At 41.4% G+C, this 10,886-nt stretch overlaps 1 pseudogene; it reads right to left on the reverse strand.

Annotated features, from left to right (window-relative positions):
• Nucleotides 1–4,553: 4,553 nt before the first annotated feature.
• LOC125101677 (high mobility group protein 20A-like) lies at nt 4,554–5,064 on the reverse strand (annotated as a pseudogene).
• Between the last annotated feature and the right edge of the window lie 5,822 nt (nt 5,065–10,886).

The raw sequence follows: 10,886 nt of genomic DNA on the forward strand, positions 1-10,886 counted from the left end.
AATGTATTTTTGGAACATGGAATGAGATGACCATAATCCTTCAAGACTTCATTAATTTACACCACTCAGCAGCTGTGGCCTTGCAATGCCATAAAACAGGCCTTAAGCAGAAGATATAGCTGTGTTCCATTGAGGAAACAGATTCAGAGAGGTCAAGGTACCTGGGGCCACACGGTGGTCGCATGGCACCATTTTTCCTTCTTTGCCATTGGAGATTTGAGCCAAGCTTTCTGATGATTCAAGCTGCCCAGGGTAAAGAATTGGAGAGATTCCTATTCTCCATAGTCTGAGATGTTCTCTCTTGGTGATAAAATGCCTCCTCTTCTCCAAGAAACTTGCAGGGAGAGGAGGGCTTAAAAAAGAAGGAGGAGAGGGCCAGAAGGAGGAATCTGAGAGAAGGTAAAGGAGAAGGGGAAAAGGAGAAAGAGAAACACCAGAAGGTACGAAATAAAGGGAAGAGCTAAGTGGGGTCATCATCACAGAAGGGATCCGGATAAACACTCTATTTTCTGAAAGTCACCAAGGGCACAGAGGCCTGTTTTCTCTGGGTGTGACAAATGCTTCGAAGGGAACTTCACCCCCCTACAGAAAGCATTTTTTAAAAAAGGAGTAGATCTACCTTATATTTATTTATTTTGATAGCTTCAGACTGGTTTTGATCCTAACATTACCATAACCTTTATACCAGATATATTATAAAAGTATATATAAACCAAGTGTTTAATAATAGGGGGCCATAGAAAAGTTCTAGGATATTACACTATTTTCAGAGAAGCAGTGTGAGTGTGACCTCCCTGAATGAGTGTGTATGATTACCTTCTACGTTGGCCATTGTGGTGTGAGATTAGTTGGTCTACTCACAATTACAAGTATGATACATTATATAATATATAATATAATAATTATATATAATTATATAAAATATGTAAATTTATATAATTATATTAATATATACTTATATATAGGGTATATATATTTATATTAATATATATTATATATATTAATTTTATATATTTATATTAAAATATACACATATATAATATATATGTATATATTTATATATAAATTATATATATATATTTATATTTATATTTATATATATTTATATATATATATAAATATATATTTATATTATATAAAATATATATTTAAAATTATAATATAATATTATAATATAATATAAAAATAAATATAATATTATAAAATATATATAAAATATATTTATATTAAAATATATACATATATAATTATATTATATATAATATAAATATAATAATTTTAACTAACATTTATTAAACTTATTCTTTCTTACCACAGCCTTCCCTAAACAATCTGCTTAAAATTGCACCTTTAACATTCTCTCCTCTCACCCCAATATATTTTTTTTTTAAAGAATTTATTTATTTATTTGTCAGAGAGAGAGAGAGAGAGCACAAGCAGGCAGAGTGGCAGGGAGAGGCAGAGAGAGAAGCAGGCTCCCCGCTGAGGAAGGAGCCCGATGCGGGACTCGATCCCAGGACCCTGGGATCATGACCTGAGCCGAAGGCAGCGGCTTAACCCGCTGAGCCACCCAGGCACCCTCACCCCAATATTTTTATGGCTACTCCAAAATTTTATCTTGTTATTGTCTGTCTCCCGTCAGAGAACGTAAGCTTCCTGGGGCTGGGGTTGCTGACTGGTTCCTGCTACGTCTCCAGGGCTGGGTTCAGGGCTGACTTCAGAGCTGGCACAGCAGAGGAGCTAAGTATCCATTGAATGGATTAGGAACCAAGGAATGCTTTATTTCAAGAAGTATGCTTTTATTGGGGCGCATGGGTGGCTCAGTGGGTTAAAGCCTCTGCCTTCGGCTCAGGTCATGATCTCAGGGTCCTGGGATCGAGCTCCGCATCGGGCTCTCTGCTTAGTGGAGAGCTCTCTTCCTTCCTCTCTCTCTCTCTGCCTACTTGTGATCTCTCTTCCTGTCAAACGAATAAATAAAATCTTAAAAAAAAAAAAAAGAAGTATGCTTTTACTTTAAACTCATTATCTTTCTTGATTGTCCCCATGATTCTAAGATAGGAAGTGAGTCTTCAGAAAGTTTGGGTTAGTTGCCCAAAGTTTCACAGGTAAGAAGTACCACATAGGGCTTGAGCCAGGCTTTCTGATTTCAAAATCCTTTAATAACTGCCACGTGGCATAATAAATAGCTCATGTGTACGTGTGTGTACGTGTGCGTGCGTGTGTTTAATCTCTGCAATTAGATTTATACATAACAAAGGACTCCCTCACTGGAAAACTCCATTGTATTCAACCAAAAGATGATGACAAGACAAAATGGAACAGTGAAAAGATAAAAATAAGGGTTTAGCTTTCTCTAGTGGCTGCTAAAAAGAGAATTGCTTGTGGGAGTGGAAAAAAAAAACTGGGTGAAATTTTCCTTTTCTGTACATTTTTTCATAATCTGTTACACACATAAAAGTCCAATTTACCATTTTCCCTTAAATTAAACCAAATATGTAGGCATAGTCTTTCTGAGGGTGCTACGCCGCATGTCTTCCCGTCTTAGGGTATTAATCCTAGCTCATCATGCTCTGCAGAGTAAGAGAAAGTTGGCTTTTCTTTTTGCATCCTAACCAACTATTTCCAGCTCTCTGCTCGGAACTCCTTTCAAAGGACGGACACGCTACACATTTTGGAGTCAGAGACGGTGTCCAGCACTCTTGGGCAACCTCCTGGAGGTCTAAGAATAGAGAAATGGAAGCTGCGAAGTGTAAAATGCAGCATGTTTAAATTATGATGGTGTCGTCAACAGAAGAGTAATTTAAGTCTTACTTTTCTCTTTCCAGTCTCTAAAGCTAAATTTAAGCATTTTACGTATGAATGCTGCCCCGAAATTGGAGGAAACATCATGGCATCCATGCCGAGCCGGGAGAACTGGATTCAAATCCCACTTCCACCGCTTGTTTGTTCCGTGGCCTTGAATAAATCGGAACTCATTTCCTCACCTGGCATGGGAAGAATTGGGCCTGCTCTGGAGGCTTCTGTGGCTGAAAGATCTTAATCAGACCAAGCATATGAAGGCCTTTCTAAACTTCAAAGTGCTTTACAAATGTTAACGTTTCACTCAGGAGATTTTTGTGACTCAGTGGATGGAATAAGAAAGGAGAACAGAAGTAATACAGTTTTTATGTATTGCCTTATACTATAATGCAGATATAATTCATCATATTTAATATTTATGGCCATTTTAAGAAAAAAACTCATTTGTCAAGACCAGTCAACATTAAACAAAATAAACCTATGAGTGTTTATCTGTGAGAAAGATTTGATTTACACGAGGTAATTTTTTCCTGCAGATGTATTTCTTATTTATTTTTTATTACACCTTTGTTGAATGGGTAATACATTTATATGGTTCAAACACTAGAAGTTTAAAAATATATGCAACAAAAATATCCTTCCTATTTTTGTTCCTGCATTGCCTGGCAGGTAGTCTCTGTATGAGTGTCTTACATAGCATTTTGGACTGCCCTTATGAATATGCAAGCTTTAGGTTCTTTTGTTTTGTTTTGTTTTGTTTTTGTTTTTGTTTTTGTTTTTGTTGTTTGCAGGGGCTTCTTTGGGTTTCAGGTAGGACAAGAGGAAATAGGAAGGAACTCTCCTAGGCAATGTAATTATGTGTCAGGGATCACATACCATCTCAGCGCAGAGCCAGATTAATTCTTAATCTGTTTGACTGCCAAGCTAATATTTGGTCCAGTGTGTCAGACTGGGGAGGCTGGAATCAGAGGTCACCAAAAGACAAAATGAGGGTGGGAAAGAAATGATAAGAGAAGCAGGAAGAAGGCAGGAATCTATTCTGCGTCTTCCCAGGGAAAGGGGCCCAGTCCAGGAGCACCCATGGATGAGCCCAAGTGATGTGTCCTCATATGCAAACAGGCTCCCAGCCACACCTCCAGCTGAGGACCTCTGGGCTTTGGGGTGCCTTGCTCATAAAGGAGTGTAGCAGCTTTCTTGATGTCACCATGGCTCATGATGAAGGGTTAGGTTAAGTAGAGTGGAATAAGCCCATCAGACCATGTTTGTGCATCTGAAGGTGGGGGAGCGGGAGGAGGCGGGGCGGGGAGGGGAAGGTGATGCTTCAGGGAGAAATTTTTCTTCCAGGTGAAACCCAGCAGTCCACTTGACCCCTTTGCTTGGCATGGTCTGAAACTAGAGAAAAATCAGTGAGTGGTCCCCAAAGATGAGTATTCCTCGGTGAGTTTTTTTGTTTGTTTGTTTGTTTTTAAGAAAAATTCTCTACTCAGGATTTATTACTCAGCTTCCATTATTCTGAATATCAAATTAAGCCTAATAGAAAAGAAAGTAAATTACATGAAAATATAATTGGAGAAAAATTTAAATGGCCGGAGAGCCTGAGATTTTGGATGACTGTAGCCAATAATGAGATACTGTTACAAGACCCACAGCAACCTCTGAGCGAACAAAAACCCTTATTTTATTGATTTTCTTCCAGGTGGGGAGACCTCCCCCCACTGATACCAACACAAGACAGCACCTGCTCCCTCCCCCCATCACGGAAGTGCCCAGGTAAGGGTGATGTTACCAGGCAAGGGCATGCTGGCAAAGCTGCTGGTCAGCCTGCCGCAGGGTCTCCAGGTGTTGCTGTAGGACGGTGCGGCGGCTCCGCTCCTGGATCACATCCACCTCCGGCTTCTCCACTGCGGTGCGCATGCTCTCCACGTGCTTCTGCAGGGCTGCATTCCTCTCCTCCAACTCCATGTTGGATTTCCGGAGCTGGCGGAGCTCTGCCTCCCGAGCTCTGCTGTGGTTCAGGAATTCCTCTGTAAATATAAGAATGTCAAAAACAGACCGTTCCTTTACCTCTGTTTCTTTCTCATGATCATGAGTTGCCTGCCGGGCCCCATCTTGCCTATGAGATTTGCCTTTCTGACGGTCTTGGGTTTTCCTACTGAAGACCTCAGTAGGAAAGGTCTTGTAGGCCTCAGTCTTCTGAGGGGTAAGTCCAGGGAGGGGCGAATTCGCAGAGGAGGGCAGAATGAGAGTTCCAATGTTCATTTTCATCCGTTTGCCAAAGGCATTGGAAACACTGGGCCTAATGAATGAGTCGCCTCTGAAGTCAGCCTTCAACCAATCAGTGTGTTCTTGGGGACTTTGAGATTCTGAGATGCCATCAGGTATTTGTCAGAAAATTCTTAAAACTTGGGAAGATCTGTTTATAAATGGTTAGTCTGTTGTTTTTTCTTTTTGAACACTGTATTTTTTTTTTTAAGATTTTATTAATTTGACAGACAGAGATTACAAGTAGACCGAGAGGCAGGCAGAGAGAGAGGAGGAAGCAGGCTCCCCGCTGAGCAGAGAGCCTGATGTGGGACTCGATCCCAGGACCCTGAGATCATGACCTGAGCCGAAGGCAGAGGCTTTAACCCACTGAACCACCCAGGTGCCCCTTGAACACTGTATTCTTAAACACACACACACACACACACACACACATGCACTATCCCTTACAAAACAGCGACAGAATTGGGGGGGTTGTGATTTGTTGGTGTCTGACATGGGTGGTTCTTCCCATCTGCCTTCAACCACTCCAAAATAACAAGAAATCTAGTTTGAATTTCAAAGATGTTTCTAAATTTGTGTTTTTGCTGCATTTTGTTATCCTAAAAATTCTTTTAACTTTTCTTGATTTTTTTTTCTATGTAATTGTTTTCATGTGCTTCCATCTTCTTAAATCTGAGACGCAGCTCTGAGGAAGCTCCATCAGTTGCTCTGTCCCAGAAGAGCCGCTCAACAGGGACACCTTGGCATCACGAAGTCATGGAACTTTGTGTTTCCTCTTCTTTTCTTTCTTTTGTTGATCTTATGCTGAGGTTTGTAGTGTGCCCTCATCAAAAAATTGGATAAAGAGACGATGCAGGGGACATTCAGTTTATTTGTATATGTCAAAGCTATTTTGGGATTTAAACAATGAGTTCTGAGTTAGGAATATGCAAAAAAAAAAAAAAGAAATAAAGAAAGAAAAGTTAAGAAGAGTGCTATATAGTGAGTATTTAAAAGCTTACAATCTCTTAGCAAAACATAAAGCTTGAACAGAATCTCGAATGTGATTCTTCCTTGTCAATGGATTCTCAATCAAAAACCCAATTCAAGTGCAAAGGGATGTGGATACATCAAGACTGATGGCAGCATTATTTTTATAGCAAAAGATAGAAGAACTTAAGTAACCACCTTAAGGTGACTTTTAACAAACTATGATACATCGATACAGTGAAAGAGTTTACGTAGCTCCAAAGAAGAAACAGCGATGTGGAAAGGATTGCTCCCAGAAAAATCTAAGGGATCTGTGAAGAGCCAGGTCCTCTGCGGAGCACTAGGAAATGCAGGTAAGGTGTTCGCGATTGAGAGGAGATCACCGCTTGCCGGGACTGTGAAAATGTCGCAAAGAGGGTATGGGAGGTACAAGGGCTGCACACCGGAGGATGCAGAAATCCTTCCAGGTTGGGGCGCCATCTTAGCTCTGCTCCTATAACAAAACACCACAGCCGGGAAGTCAGAGTGCCAGCAGATCTGGTGTCTGGCGATGGCTTTCTTCTCGGTTTCCTTAGGTGGTGGGGAGGTAGAAGTAAGCTCTCTCATGTCTTTTCTTACAAAGGCACTAATCCCACCCATGAAGGAGGGTGCCAGTCTTGTGACCTAATCACCTTCCAAAGGCCGCACGTCCTAAGGCCCTCACTTTGGAAGTTAGAGCTTCAACCTGGGAACTTCAGGAAATATACACATTTAGTCTGTAACCGTATTCAAGGACGGCTTCGAGGAGTGGGAGATCCTTAAGTTGGATCCTGAGGAATGAGAGGCATGCCAGGTTGCCAAGGTAAGGGAGGCCTTGCTCACAGAAGTCTGGATTGGCAGGCAAGGCTGATTTGCAGAGCTACACATCATTTCCCATGATTAGAGACCATAATGACAAGCTTCAACAGCTCCTAGGCCACCTGGGGAAAATGTGATAGCAGCTCATCCTAGGGTGCTTGCATTACTTTTTATTTAAAACATTCTGGAGGCGCCTGGGTAGCTCAGTCGGTTAGGCACCTGCCTTCTGCTCAGGTCATGATTCCAGGTTCCTGGGATCAAGTTCGCATCCGGCTCCCTGCTCAGGGGGGTGTTTGCTTCTCCCTCTCCCTCTGCTGCTCCCTCTGCGGGTCCCCCTGTTTGTGCTCTCTCTCTCTCTCTCTTTGTCTCTCTCAAATAAATAAAAATAAATAAATAAAAATTTAATTTTTTTAAAAATTCCATTAAAATATATATCTTGATTATTGAGTTTCTGGATTCCCCCTTAAATTCTGTGCCCGAGGCAGGTGCCTCACTCTCCCTGCTTCTGAGACCATCAGTGCCGAATGCTCACTAGACCTAGGGGTCCCCAACTCCACTGGAATGGACACTTCTTTCTTCCAACCCCTTCTCCCCTCAGGCTGAGGTGGACAAAGGAGAGAGAAGCCAGCTGTGTTCCCTCATCTCCTCCCCTGAAGGCCTCCAAGCCTAAAGCAGGCCTTAGCCAAGGGAGAGGTAGAGTTTTCAGTGTGACTTGAATTTGGAGCTACTCTGTTAGCTTGGACATTTTATTTTATTTGCTGAAATTAGCCTCCACTTATGTCTGAAAGGATGTGAACTGCTCAGATCTCTCTTCAAGAAAGCTGTCACTGCTCCACTGTGGGGAGGGGGCTGCACTGAGAGCCTCCTGCTGCTGGTCCAGTAGGTCCCACCCCAGCCTTCCAGTGAGCTCATGGTCTTTTCTCAGCGGCCCCCACCAGCAACCAAGGCAGGCGCACAGAAGCTTCATCATTTTCTACTCAGATGGGCAGTCCTTACTGCAGAGATCCCTGTAAGGGATGGAGGGACCTTGTCAGAGCTGTGTCATGGTCCCATCTCCCCCTTGTCTCCTATTCCTTCCCTGTGCTCACCCTGACCCAGGCACACTAGCCTCCTTGGTGCTTCTCTAACACCCCAGACCTCAGGGCCTTTGTACTTGCTGCACTCCACTGGGAATCCTTCCCCGCCAGCACGTCTCTGTGTGGCTTCCTCATACCTCTCTTCTTCGCTGAGTTCTTACTGGAGTACCTTTTTAAAAAAATGACCACATCCTTCCGTCCAACTCCTGTACTCCCTACTGCCTGTTTCTGCTCCTTTAACACTTCCATCTCAAACTTTTATTATGTTTATTGTCTGATCTTTTCCATTAGAATAAAAGCTTCAGGACAGGGCAAAAACTTTGCTTGTTTCTGTTTTTCTAGCTCCCAAAAGAGTCTGTGGAGCATAGTCAGGATCCAGTAAATATTTGTTGAATGAATGCAAAGTACCAGAAGTCCAGATGTTGTAAAACATCAGCACTGATTATTACTGAAACTTTCCAATCAGGTATGTGTTATTGTACAGATACTGTCTTCTCAGCCACGGTTCTTCATATACTCTGGGTTCATGGAATCACTTGACATAAATAATTTTATTAAACATATGGCCTGTGAGTTCATCAAGGGAGAGCGCTCACAAAACCTGAAGAGTGACAACTCACAGTCCCAATTTTCCATTTGGTAAGTAACATTGTTTGTCTTGTATCTACGATCTCAATTCACAGAGTGTTTTCATTTCTTCATGGACACCAAATGTTCAACTTGGCTCTTGAAATACTTTTGTTTATTTTCTTCCCAAATTAGTTAAACAGCTGAGATCTTACAGGTTTTTCTTTCCTTTCTCCTTTTCTCTGTCTTTTTTTAGTTCTCCAATTTTTTTCAAGACGATCACCCTCAAGGCTCACACACATGACATACTGTTATAAAGACCATTGATCTGACTCTTCAAATCGCACCAGTGTGTTCATTCAGAGGGTTGAAAACACTGTTGAAGGATTATTGGGGCAGGGAGTGTTTTTACACTGTAGATTGAATTCATCTGTCATTCACATTCTGATTCCAGGCACTCAAGAAAGTCATGCAATAGTCTATATGTTACATATTAGACATATTGTATATCATACATCATGCATTATTATATGTAATCTATGTATTACAACATACGATAGTTTAAAAGGTGTTTTGCCACGGGCATTTTCAAACAGATCTAAAGTAAATGAAATAGTAAAAGGAATGCCATGTTTTTTATCACCAAGTTTTCATAACAGTCAACTCCTGGTTAATCCTGTTTCATCTGTACCCTCACATACCTTCTCTGCCCCAAAGCTATTTTGATGAAAATGCCAGTCATCACAGTATTTCATCTGTAAATATTTAAGTCTATCTATTTAAAAGACAAGGCTTCTTTTAAGGTAGTTACACACTTTTAAACAGATTCAATTCTTGAAGGCCAAAGGGAAATAATTACTGCTGCACAAATTTTGACATTGAGAAATCACACCATTACTGGATTCTTCTTGAAGGCTTTGCTTGTTACACATATGAACAAGTAAACAGGGTTTGCTGGCTACCTATACGAAGATTCTTTTTGTTTTGTGGGTTTTTTTGTTTGTTTGTTTACTCTAGGTTTTATTTATTTATTTGTCAGAGATAGAGCATAAGCCGGCGGGGGCAGGGGGTGGGGTGGGGGAAGAGAAGCAGACTCCCCACTGAGCAAGGAGCCGGATACAAAACTGGATCCTAGGACCCCAGGATCATGACCTGAAGGAAGGCAGATGCTTAACCAAGTGAGCCACCCAGGCGTCCTTTGTTTTTGTTTTTTTTTTTTTCCCCGGCCAAGTATAATTTTGGACAAACTGTAAAATGCCTGACTGGAGCTAAGTCTAGAAAGAAATAATAAGCATTAATTTCCTCTATGAAAATAAAAAAATAAAAGCATCAGGGTAATCAGATTTTGTGCTTTCTTTGAGTTCAGATTCTGATTTTATGCTATTTAGGCAAAAATATCTCATATTTCCAATATCTATTCCTACTCAAATCATGCAGGGCCTGAGAAAAGACAGAGTATAAGAGAATCAACTACAGAATATGTTCCTGGATTCACGGCTATTTCCCAGATATGCCTGGTGTCGAGTACAGGCACAGTATTCGTTCAGTGAATGAATTGCTCTAGAAATGTAAGGTGAGGACTGCATATCTATTTCCAATTCTCCAATAAGAAGTCGTGTCTGCCTGAAGGTAGCAATATGCAGATTTCGGAGAGCTGGTGGTGGGGGGTGGTCTACTGAGAAGGAGGCAGTCCTAGACCCCACCCCTCCCTCCTCCTTTCTCTTTCTCCAGCAGTCTCCTGCTGTCTCTGGGTTACATTGTCTTAGTCTTTAGAGGTCTTTAATAGGTTGCCTGATGTGGTATTTTACATTCATTTTCTTTGTCAGAAAACAAAACAAAACAAAAAGATTGCTTTTGAAAAGAATGAGAAATTAACACTGTTTGGGGCTCATTTATGTTTCTTCCCATTGAAAGTGGGAGTAACAGTTTGATAGAATTTGCCTCAGAACACTCAGATCTTTGATTGTTCTCAGGAAAGCCTGTCCTGGGGCCCCATCCTGGGAACACAGTGATGATCACAACCCCTGATGGACAGATAGCTCCCAAGGGGGAAAAAAAAATTATTCATGCAAAGGGAAATCAGGGCTGTGAAGCTCCGTTCAACCGTCTTCATTCTCTCTGGGGAAATAACGCTGATGAATTTGTAGTATTGTGATCCTGAAATGAATCAGGAAAAGTTCATCCCAGAATGTCACTACAATAAACAGTAAATGGTCTTCACGTCCGTCTGCCAGGAAATGATCAGGTCTGTGATGCATAGTAGTCTAGAACTTAGGAACTGCCATGATGGCCTTCTCTTACCCTGTAGCTGTTACATGGTGTATAATGACTGTCAGCTCCGTCTTGACAGAGAGAACCCACTATAGTTCACAT

The sequence above is a fragment of the Lutra lutra genome, chromosome 6 (assembly GCF_902655055.1).
Source record: "Lutra lutra chromosome 6, mLutLut1.2, whole genome shotgun sequence".
Taxonomy (NCBI): domain Eukaryota; kingdom Metazoa; phylum Chordata; class Mammalia; order Carnivora; family Mustelidae; genus Lutra; species Lutra lutra.